Raw genomic sequence first — 12,681 nt, 5'->3', positions numbered from 1 at the left:
GAGCCTGATGTGGGGCTCGATCCCATAACGCCGGGATCATGCCCTGAGCCGAAGGCAGACGCTTAACCGCTGTGCCACCCAGGCGCCCCGAGAAAGTTATATTTCTGTATATCTAAATTATGACTGTAAATTTAAACACATTATATGTTATCTTTGTTTTCACCTGGGTTCTAACAGCTTCCTAAAGCCATAGAGTGCTTAGCTTCAATAGGCAAAGGAATGGGAGGCAGGAGAATGACAGAAATTAAAAAACGTATCAGATAATGTGATTGCAATTTGCCTCTCAATACCCATTCTCCTCTCATTTTTTTGAGTCACAATTTTTATTGACACACTGCTGCCATATAAAGACTACGTTTTCCTGAGTTTCTTGCAGCTAAATGTGTCCATATGACTGAGTTCTGGCCAATGATACGTAACTAAAATTGTTCAATGATATTTCTAGGAAGGCTTCTTTTTTTTTTTTAATGCCTTTTTTTTTTAAGATTATTTATTTATTTGACAGAGATAGAGACAGCCAGCAAGAAAGGGAACACAAGCAGGGGGAGTGGGAGAGGAAGAAACAGGCTCATGGCAGAGGAGCCTGACGTGGGGCTCGATCCCAGAATGCCGGGATCACGCCCTGAGCTGAAGGCAGACACTTAACTGCTGTGCCACCCAGGCACCCCTCTAGGAAGCCTTCTTAAAAGATGGGAGACATGCCATCTTCCTTCTTCCCCCTTGCTGCTCCCTGGAGTATAGATGTGATAGCTGGAGCTCAAGCAGCCATTTTGGATGTGAGGTAAACTTGAAAATGAGAGCCATAAGCTGAGTATGGCAAAAAAGACAGACAGGAAACTGGATTCATGATGACACTGAAAAGCTGCCGTACCAGGTCTAGACTGCTTCCCATTAGTCTTCCTTAACAGGACAGAAGTAAACTTCCATCCTTTTTAAGCCATTGTTATAAAGGAATTAATCCTAAATGAGCCAATTATTTTTCAGAGTACTATCCTATCACATGATGAGAACATAAGTTGATAAGTGATATAGAAATACAAGAAGATATGTGGGACATAATTAAGGAACAATTTCCCCAATCTGGTGAGTCCCAGAAGACTTTATAAAGAAGATGAACTTAAACTGAGCCCTGAAGATTAAGATGGATTTTTCAAGACAGAGAAGGAGAGGGAAGCCACAACAGGCTTAGCAAACAACACGTACCAAGTCACAGAAGTGTAAAAACTTCTAAGTTTTTACTTAGAGAAGAAGTTCAAAGAACATGAGTAATTTTTTGAGGCTAGACTATCTGATTCTTTTGGATCTGGAGAGAGAGCAGGAGGGAAGGAAGAGTGATAAGAGAGAAGTATACAATTTCCCTGTTCTGCATAAGAATTTAATTATCCTTCAGATCTTCTGATTGAAAGACCCAAAGGAAAATTATCTGTGTGCCCAGCTAGAAAGAGTAGGCAGCTCAAGGCTGCCCTTCAGTTATTTTGGAGGCTGCCTCCTTCTCATTCATTTTATTCAACAATATTGGCCTTCATCTTTTCCTTGTATTTTTTAAATACTACACCCCTAAAGCAGTTAACCATGACCAAGAGTCACTTGTAGACAGAATAAACAGACTTGATTAAAACAACCCTAGGAGGCTCAACATTGGCCAGCTGAGCATGAAGGGACAGCCCTCTGCTTCAATTAAAGAATGACCCAGCAAGGGTCCACCGGAGAAATGGATGGCAAGCATCCACTCGTGTGTAGAGGACACTGCACTTGCCTGTTTTCAGTCTGGTTGTCAACAGGAACTACAGGCCGGGGCAATGGTGTATGAGCTGGCCTGAACCTCTGCAGCAGGGCATAGAGGAGGGAGCAGGAGATCACCACTCACCTAGACCATCACCAATCCCTGGTGGCCTCACATGAACCCCACACAAGGAAACATCTTCTCTGAAGCTTGGCAACATAGGAATTTGGTTTAAGAGAAGCTTATGTGACCCTGTAGGTAGGTGCCCTGTCCTTCCTGGAGATGATCCAGCATACTTAGGATCAGTAAATAGAGATCTGGTGAAAGATTATTATTTGTGTGTAATGACAGCTAAAAGGAATTTGAAGGCTTTATGGTACTTTGTTTGCACTGGCAATATAAATTCCAGTTTTCTTGCCACCCAGGAGGAGCACCAAATAGTAATGATGGTACCTTTTTGGCTGTCAATACCACAGATGCAAGCTGCAACCCTGCCCAGTGGGTCTCTTTCCAGAAGGAGAGGAGATGCTTCATGTTTAGTGTGATGGGAGAGCCAGTGCATAGCTGTGATTCAGAGACAAGCAGGCATCCCTCACTTACGTGTATGGATGTCAAGAGCCTGCAGAATGTATGAACAGTGAGTGGCCAGAAGGACTGTGAATCTAAATAACCAGCTCTAATTTGGATAATGTTTATAAACATATTGTTTTTACAAAAAAAGGCAAAAAGCGAAAATAGTGTTCAGTGTTTGTTTTGCAGCAAGCCATTATAGGGGCAGTGCAAAGCCCTAGCAGTGAGAGAGGCCCCACCAAGCTCCTTCCCTAGGAACTACACTCAACTTCTCAGCATCACGCTGCCATAGCCTTGAATCGTGTCTGTAAGCATCTGTACTTTATCTTGATTTATTTTGTGTATCTGTTTGCAATATGTGTCCTAAGGCATCAGAAAAGCCTAAAAGAGGTTATCTTTTGGGTCTGGGAATGCTCAAAAATTTTTCTATATAAATTAATGGCAATCACTTCTTCGCTTTACACTATTTTGGCTCAAGAAAGGTTCAGAGGAACACTCTACTTTCGGGTAGCAGGGGAAACCTGTGTTTGATCTGAGTTTTTGCCTGCCTGGATTTTACTCCTACAATTTGGACCCCAAGTTCAATTTCTATAAAGATGAACCTATTATATGACCATTTTTGACCTGGGTCCAGCAAATACAATGGAGATCAAGTGAACCTTCTTCCTCCAAAGCCTAATAAACGGCTTTTCTGAACAGCTGACCTGAATTCATTCTAGTTCCTGACATGGAGAAGCAGCTGACTGGGGTGGGCACCTGGACTCTGGATAGCCAAACCTCATTTAAACTGTTGGCCTATGCCATGGCATGATGCAAAATGATGATCTGGGTCAGTCTGACTCTAGGTTTTTTCCCCCACCTTGAACTAAAAAAACAAACACAAAACAAACAAAAGAATGAAGGGGTTTAGAATGAGAGCTGAAGTTAAGAGATCCATGATGACAGGACAGATGGGAGAGGTCACGGAGCACAATGTGCAAGCTGAAGTTTTAGGAAGCAGAAACTATGAGTAGGGAGAAAACCAGGAATGAGGAGAACACAGGCCAGGCAGAGGAGAAAGGAAGAAATGTGTCAACAAGAAACTGAGACCCCGTAGGCTGTTCTTGAGTTCCTTTTGTGAGTGCTGCTCTCTCTGGTGCACCTAGAATATTACTGGCCCCAGCATTCTGCTCCTGGCCCTATTCTCTTCCCATTCTCCACATTCACTGAGGGCTCCCTACATGTCAGCAGCTCCAGAAATCTCTATCTCCTGCCTTGATTTCTCCTCTGCCTTTTGGCTAGTGCATCTAACTACTTTCCAGATGTTCCATTTTGATTTCCCAGGTGCAACTTCAAGTCAGCATGTTCAAAAACAAACTTATCTTCTTCTCCTAAATCTGCATTCTACTTGGTTGTTGGAGTCAGAAACTTGGATTCTACCCCCTCCCATAACCCCACATCCAATTGGAGAAGGCAGAATAATGGCTCCCCCAAAGAAGTCCACATTCTAATGCCCAGAACCTATGAATACTTTCCATGGCAAAAGAGATTTTGCTGATGTGTTAAGATTAAGGATGTGGAGGAGTACCTTGAATTATCTGGATGGACTCAATTTAATCTCTAGTCCTTTATTTATTTTTTTAAAGATTTATTTACTCATTTGAGAGAGAGAGAGAGAGCAAGAGAAAGAATGTGAGCGTTGCGGGGAGGGGCAGAGGGAGAGGGAGAGAATCTCCAGCAGATTCTCCACTGAGTGAGGAGAGTGACATGGGGCTCAATCCCATGGCCCCAAGACCACACCTGAGCTGAAATCAAGAGTCAGATGCCCAATGAACTGAGCCACGCAGGTGCCCCTAATCTCTCCTTCTTTAAAGTAGAAAAGAGAGGCAGAAAGAAGAGGCAAGAGAGATTTGAAATGTGAAAGGGACTCTGCTTGCCACTGCTGGCTTGTAAGGCAGGGAAAGGGTGTCAGGTGCCAAAGAATGCATGTGGCCTCTGAAAGATGGGAATGGGTCTCTGCTGATACCCAGCAAATAAATGGGGACCTCAATTCTACAAATGTGAGGAACTGAATTCTGATAATAACCAGAATGAATAAGGAAACCAATTTTCCCTTAGAGCCTCCAGAAACAGGTACAGCCCTTCCAACACACTGATTTTAGCCCTGTGAGATCCATCTCAGATTTCTAATCTATAGAACTAGAAGATAATGAATTTGTGCTATGTTAAGCTGCTAAATTTGTGGTAATCTGTTATGACAGCAATAGAAAACCAATACATCAATTGAGTACCAAGTCCTATGAATTCTACTCCCTACATTCCTTTCTAATCACCTCATTCCCTTTTGTGTCCTAATTCAGTCACTTATCATCTCATACCCAGACGACTCCACAGCCTCATTATTCTCCTTCCCTATATCCTCATCTCCCTTTAATCCATCTTGCACTTGGCAGCTAGAATTTCTTTATAACATACAAATCTGACCTTGTTATTTTCTTGTTCAAAATTCTTCGGTGGATCCACACTGCCAGCATGATAAAGTCTCAAACCCTCTGCATGATGTACAAATGGCCTTGCCTGTCCATCTACCCCAAATCATCTCAAACAACTTCCCCATGTGCACCTGATGCTGCAGTACTGGACTGCACAGTACTTGTAGCTCCTAAAGCAGGTCCAGTTACTTCATGCCTCAGGGCCTTTGCATATGCTGTACTTTCAGTTTACGAGTGCTATCCCCAATTTGTCCACCTGCTATGCTCCTACTCATGCTTCATGTGCATCTTTAGTACTCAGCACAGCAGCACTCCATAAATTTCTGCTGAATGAATGATTACATGAATGAATGCACACAAATATCCATCTATTGTAAGTAAGCCAAGAAATGATGCCAGGACAAAATATGACTTGGTCCCCAAAGTAGCGTAAAATTAGACAAAGTGAAACAGTTCCTTTGGATGTGAGAAAATTTTAACTAAATTATTCACACAAGCAGGGTTTGAGGAACAAAGGAGTCCCCTTGGGTGGTGATTCAGGTTGGATTTGACAATACAAGCCTCATCTCTATTCTTTTGATGCCTGAATGTCCCCAGATCCCTGAACATATCTGACCAAAAGGAGGAAATAAATCATGATTAAAATCTCATCACAGACATTATCTGATGTCAGGACTATTATATACATATGCATTGTGGGTTGGAGATAGGAGGAGATCAATACTAATTACCACATGTTGAGGAGTGCTAACTACCACCAATCTCCTTGCCAAACAATCCTATGAAATAGAAATTATTACTCCAGTTTCACAGGTGGGGAAAATGCAGCTTTAAAAAAAAGAAATTTTTTAAAAAACATTTAACAAAAAGTGGCCAGGTCAGGTTTTAAACAAGTATTTCTATCTTGATGTCCATACTCCTCACTGTTTTCTGTATTTTATTTCATGAAGAGTTCATTACACTGGAAGATGAATTAAGAGAACATACATGCAAAAAATGACAGAAAAACAATTAGCAAGCAACACCTCTGGAAGACGCAAAATAAAGTCCTCCAACACAAAAGCACACTCACCAAAGAGATACTGAGTAAAAATTCCTCAATGAGACTGAGTTAATTAAGAAAAGCTTCCTGGAAGTTGTGAATTTTGAGGCAGGTCCTAAACAGGGTACATACACCAGTTAGTGAGGGGAGAAGGGTGTTAAGGAAGGAGAAAGAGAATATAGAGAGGAAGACATAAAGACATTAGTATAATAACTAATAAATAATCATTAACATGCAGTTAAATAAACTCTTGGGAGTGTGTTCAAATGGTATTCTATTTATTTACTCATAAAAGCAATAAAGTAAGACTCTGAGCACAATTAACTGTTCTGAGTGTATTAACCACAGCAACAGAGCTGCCATCTGATCTACGATTGGCAGATTCATTTATGAGGTTGAATGGCTAGGTGTGTATCTGCGTCTCATCCCTAAGAATCACCACTTAGCTCTAGCGAAAGTTTCTTTTCTCCTAGGGCACATCTTAACTGTTCAAAATCAATTACTTAAAATTTTTTATTCATAATACATGACTCCATCTTAATGTAGAAAATTCCCCAATGCAGGCACATAGTGTCAGGGCAGAAGACCTTCCTCTGCCCTATGGTCCTTCTAGCTGGATTTAGGTCAAACTCACATGAGACAGATTAACAGGAGAAAGTCCAATTAATAGCATATGCATGGGGAATCCACACAGACATGGAATTCCAAAGACAATGAAGCAACATGAAGCTTAGAAGAGCTAAGGAGAGGGATAGGAGCCTGAGAACACAAAGGGGAGAAGGACCATTAGCAAGGAGGTGAAAGGAAATGTTTGGAAAAACAAAGGTTTGCCCTATTACACAGATTATTTCTTAGGTAAAGAAGAGTCTGTTCAAAGCTCTCTCTTCCTGATACAGGCTCTTCTTTCCAATGTAAATTGAGGCAGTTGAGGGGGAGGCAGAGAGCTTTTCCTGGATCTACTGGGTTTTGATTACTTTTAACTCAAAATAATCTTTATGCCAAAGTGGCACATTCTGGGGCATCTCATCCTGCACTCATTCAATAGAAAGGAAAAAACAAAATACCTCTTCACTACCACCACTAACCTCGGATTCTTGCCCATATCAGGGCAGCTTGTATTCTTTCAGACCTTTTTATATGAATATAAATGCATACAGACTGCTTTGCTGTGTTATAAGTATATAATAAATACAATATAAATTTTATAATACACTTACAGTTGGGGACAGTAGAAATGGGATTAAATGCTACATACTTCTATTTTCTATTCAATAAATCTATTCAATGTGGGCATACTATAGTTTGTTTATCCATTCACTCATTGATATAGAGGCAGTTTCTATTTTTTTTTTTACTATTAGAACAAAGGCTGAAATGGTTTACAACATGCCNGAATCTGCCACCTAGATTGAATAGTGAGTATCTCTGGGTAATTACCTTGACATATGGGGCACAGACCAAGATTTATTCAAAATATACATATGCTATAAATCTGTTCAAGAGGAATCATTTGAAAAAATTAAATAGTTGAAGATATTTCTTTAAAATCAGATGATATAAAAATGACACAGAAATCAGAATCACAGTGCTATACACTGCACCTCAGTAAATGTAAAAAAGACAGTTTCAGGTTAGAAAAGAGATCCGTGCTAAGTGCTGAGTCCACCATAAAGGCATCTCCCAATCGGGGTCAATCCTTTGAAGTAGGGAAAAGGAGAGGAAGAAGTCTACAAGGAGAACACTAGACGAGGAGGTGTCTGGAAGGAAGTAAATGTAGGAGAAGAAAAGTATCTTTCTCCTTTAAGTTCCCAACTGGGACCTCTGTAACAAAGGACAGATAAATAAGAAAAAGCATACATATTTATTTAATAGAAGTTTTACATGACATGGTAGCCTTTATAAGGAAATACAAAACCTGAAGAAATGGCTAAACCTGAGTGTTTTTATGTTAGTTGTTTTTTTTTTGTTGTTTTGTTTTTTTGTTTTGAGAGAGACAGTGCACAACCAGGGTTGGGGTGGGGGGCGGGGGAGGGAGGCAGAGGGAGAGAGAGACTCTTAAGCAGACTCCACATCCAGTGCAGAGCCTGACGAAGGGCTTGAACTCACAACCCTGAGATGACCTGAGCTGAAATCAAGAGTTGGATGCTTAACCAACTGAGCCACCCAGATATCCTTAATTCTGATCCTTTTTTTTTTTTAAGATTTATTTATTTATTACAGAAAGATAGTGTGAGAGACAGAGAGAGCATGAGAGGGGGGAAGGTCAGTGGGAGAAGCAAACTCCCCACTGCGCAGGGAGCCCGATGCGGGACTCGATCCCAGGACTCCAGGATCGTGACCTGAGACGAAGGCAGATGCTTAACTGACTGAGCCACCAGGTGCCTCTGACTCTGATTCTTAATAACCTAATTTGACCCTGTCCCTAAAATAACACCATTTGCAATGTTAAGCCATAATCCTTAAAATATAGTTACCACATCAAATCACAGGGCTCATAACAAACCCATTCATAACCATTTACCACCAGTAAGTGACAAGATGTTCATTTCCTCTGGCTTTTCAGCCCTGCAAGAATCTGTTTCAAAAGTCATCTCAGAATCTCAAGAGTCCATTATGTTCCCCATGTCAGGGGTTATTACATCAGGCCTATGTTTGAGACTGGATGTGTTATAGAGCTTTACTAATCTTTGGCCACTGCACCAACATTTCAAATGTTCACAAAAGTCACATTTTCTCATTCTCTCTAAAACACACTGGGCTACTTTCTCTCCACTGTACTCTCCTTATACAAACACAGAGGACACACAAGCAGCTCAGCCATGCATGCAGAGCACAGAGAAAGTCAAGGACAATAAAAGGTGCCACGTCACTAGAGATGATGGAGGGGACAAGTGGTGTGTGGCTCACTGTCTGAGCCAATGTGATCATTTACTGACACCTGGCTCTTCAATGTCCTCCTTCAACAAAAACTCAGCAATGCCATCAAGTCCAACTGCTAAAGTCTGATGTATCAGGAAAGTAGACCTTGCCCAAAGGCTGGCTAATGACCCATTCATGCACAGAATGGAAGCCACAAGTCTATTTTTTTCACAGTTTTAAATGAATAATCTGTTAATTCATGATTGTAAAGAGATTTGACTAGATCAGGTTGTTTTCTAAATGTTTTCCTATCACCATTCTAGACTGTTTATGTGGGTCCTGTGGGAACCCACTCACTGAAGGTGAACGTTATGGTGTGTCTAAGCATTCTGGAGATATAGAATCACTCCCCAGTTAGGGTGGCATTTTAAGAAAAAACAGCTTTATACGTTGGCATGAGTATCACAGTGATGGGGTAGTGGGCCAGAGGACAGGCAATGCTAAACAGACATGTTAGACATGCTGTGTTTTCCTGAAGTACGCTTTAAAAAAAATTTTTTTTGGTGATAAGTTATTTTACATTGTTTTATATGAAAATCATCAGAGAGTGAGGGAGGAGGAGACAATAAAAAGTCAGATTTCTTCCTGTCTGGGCTGTGAACTAATTTAGGAATAACATAAAGTAGTCAGCAGATTGGATCCTAAATAATACTTTATTACTGAGAAAGCTGATCTTGGAGAATGTGGCTTTCATCTGCAGGGAGCTGGGTTTTAAAACTGAAAGAGTTAGACAAACTTACCTGGCAGGTTTTAGGTGGGGGACCAGGGCTGGACCATCATAGGTCCTCACTCAGGGGCAGGGCCTTGGCCACTGAGCTGACTGCTGCCTGAGAATAATTACCCAGGGCAAACTGGCTCCCAAGAGAAGGGAAAAGAGCTGCGATATGCCTCTCCAAACTCACCATCTGTATACATCATACCTGATCTTTGAGGATCTATCAATTTGGGTCCAATGAGAAAGCAGAAAAATACTATTAATTTGAACAGGGAAAATGTAATATAATTATTTACTTGTAATAGGGGATTAGACACTGAGGAGTAAAGAACTCTAACAAGTACAGGAAGAGCAGATACTGGAAAAGAGCTACTGCCTCTAGCTGAGACAGAATATCCAGGGAAGAAACTAATTTAGAAGAGCCCCTGACCCAAAACCAAGACTGAGACTCAGAACTCTCCGGAAAAGTTGTGACTATGGCCCACAGGAGGTAAAGTTCTCTGAGGTGAGACAAGCCAGGGCTGACAAACAGGAAACCACCTGCTAGGATGCCTTTGATGCTTAAGTGGGAAGCTGCTCAGTGAGTACTGGTAAAACTTGCTATAGGGCAAACACCACCAGGTGTTCCAAATGCCACTGGGAGGCAAAAGCCATAGAAACAAGAAGAAAAAAGTACAGCAAAACCAGAAGAGGCCCCTTTTCTCCTGCAGTGGCCTTCCAGTGCCCTCTACTGACAAAGCCTAACACCTGCCATATAGCAAAGGAGGAATGTTTATGGCGTCTACTCCAGTATCACAAAGCAGGGCAAAGAAGGGTAAAGCCAGAGCTGAAAAGGACTAAATTGATCACTGGTGCAGGAAGGAAGTGAATGGGAAAACAGAAATGCTGGAGTGTTACAATGTTCTTTTTTATTTTTAGATGAAACTAAAATTTTTTCGGAGATTTCTATTTCAGGCTTGCAATACACTACTGCCAGTCATCATCAACTGAATGAGTCCAGTATCCTCTGATATTAGGTGCACTTGCTAGATATATTTCAGAGACATTCCATTAAGAGATAATGGAAACCGTCTTCCCCCACCTAAAAAATTTGTTTTGTCATGCTGCATGAAATTTCCTCATTAAGACTCATTGTTTTCTATCCCAGAAGTTTCTTATTGAAATGGGAATGTTCTGGAAAGCATCTTATTGTAAACCTTTATTGGCCAAAACTTTACTTGGGATAAATGGCAAGACAAGAATAAAAACTTAGAAAAAGGTACTCAAAACAAGGACCAGTGAGCTGGTAGGACCACAAACATGGACTTAATCTCCTCGTGGCTTATCATGTCTATGGTCTCAACTTCATGTGAGCTGAAAACCTGAAGAGTCAGGTAGTATTACAATTCATCTTATTCTTTCCTGTCTCTCTGCCTCTAAGATTTTTCTTAGAAAAGAATTAATGAAAGTCAGTGTGGTTCAAAACTCTTTTGCCAGGATAATGGCCACAGACGGGAACCCCTTTTTCTTCTGGGCTCCCTTTCCTACCCACATAGTTAACAAGTGCTAGATAGTGATCAGGCTGAAGGGAGCTGATAACAGTTCTTCCCCCTATTCTCTTAAGCCCAGTCAGGAACCCATGACTTTCCTTCAGCTGGACCATTTTTTCTGCAGAGTCTAATATTATTTCCTTGTCCTTAATTTCTTGAGAGCTTATTACGTATAATCACTGTGCTAAGAATTTACTCACTTAACCCTCTGTGAGGCACGTTACACAACTGCCTGTTTCTGAGATAAAGAAACCAAGGCTTAGAGAAGCTAGAAGGTTTGCAGTGCAGGCAGCCTGATCTCAAAAAGCACAACTGCAACCACTGCGCTGTCCTGCTTCCCCACTTAGGAATTCCTCTTGGTTAATTAGACAACACAACATCTTCAGAGTCTGCTGGAGCAATTTACATCATACTAATGGGAGAACAGGGGCCCAATTTGATAAGCCAGCTCAAGCATAATACTCTTCAGATCACCAAGACATTAGGAAGCAAATCCAAAGAATATTTTGTCTGGGATGCAGAAGGATCAGTAAGAGGGAGTACAAGCTGAGAATGTTTTCATCTGTTGAGTTTTATGCATCCTCTGTCATTCAGCTCCCTCCAAAGTCACAGCTGGTAAAACCAAATGGGTCATTTTACCACAATCAGACTAATGTCACAGTTCAAGAAGCACCATTTGTCCTCTAAGGCAAAGCCATGCACCTAATTACAACACACTGTTAATAAATTTATAACAGACAAAAAGAAATTGACTGCTATGGATTTTTTTTTCCTAGCAAAGCAAAACCATTTAAAGGGCAGATTGCAAATCTATTCCTTCTTTTATTGTTTCGATAAAGTTAGCAATATATTCTAGATAGGAAAAAGCAGGGCAGATCGCAGATGAACAGATTGTATCATCAGATCCTACCACATTGTCTCTAATGGGGGAAATTAACAGCTGAATATCAACACCTGTCACTGTGAGCAGACCCTGGCATACACACCAGGTAGGAAGGCTGTGCAGTTCCTTAGAGCAATCTGAGCCTGGGCCACCAGAGACAATAGGCATGCCAATGCCCACAGAAGCAGGCTCCATTTAAAATCAAGTAGATCTATTAAATGCCAGGGGAGATGAAGCGGCAGTTCCTAAGGAGGTCTGCGTGTTAATTGTGAACTCTAAAGAGGTTTTAGAGAGACTGTGCTAACTGCAAGAATGGAATCAAACAGACTTAGGCAGAGACTGGCCCCAGCAGGCACCACTGAGCATTCATTCCCTTTCAAGGGCAAAAGGTACCACCACAGCAGCACCCCCTCTCACACTTGGGTGGTTTGAGTCATGTCTCCTCTGGGTAGATTATGGTCAATTGTTTTCACCATCCTCAAGATCAATTACAATCATTGCTACTGAATGAATTATGTCGCAAGTCCTGGCAGTTTGTGAGCAAGCCCAAGTGAGCAAGCCCACATTTATTTTTCTGACATTGTAAGCATGTCTTCTCTTTACAAGGGCTTTGGCTATTTTTCTACTGGGTTGCCTAGCAACCTTTGAAGGGACAGAAATATGGAGGAAGGATGCTGGAGACATACTGATGAGTGAATCTGTATTTATCTCACAGATTCCTTTTTAAAAATCATTCTGCTTTCCCTTCCTGGGGTGGGTGTGGGTGAGGAGCTGTGTGATATTATCATAGCGCTTCTACTCTTCTAGCAGGAACACTCAATGCTAGCAA

The 12,681-nt window shown here is 41.3% G+C and overlaps 1 protein-coding gene across 1 annotated transcript in view; it reads right to left on the bottom strand.

Moving 5' to 3' along the window:
- MYO3B (myosin IIIB) overlaps positions 1 to 12,681 on the bottom strand; it is a 368,137-nt gene that overhangs the window by 258,112 nt on the left and 97,344 nt on the right. The gene's annotated exons all lie outside the window — the stretch shown is intronic.

The sequence above is a fragment of the Ailuropoda melanoleuca genome, chromosome 2, assembly GCF_002007445.2.
Source record: "Ailuropoda melanoleuca isolate Jingjing chromosome 2, ASM200744v2, whole genome shotgun sequence".
In the NCBI taxonomy this organism is placed as follows: Eukaryota; Metazoa; Chordata; class Mammalia; order Carnivora; family Ursidae; genus Ailuropoda; species Ailuropoda melanoleuca.
The sequence above is the reverse complement of the archived record's forward strand: the minus strand, read 5'-3'. Positions and strand labels throughout refer to the sequence as shown.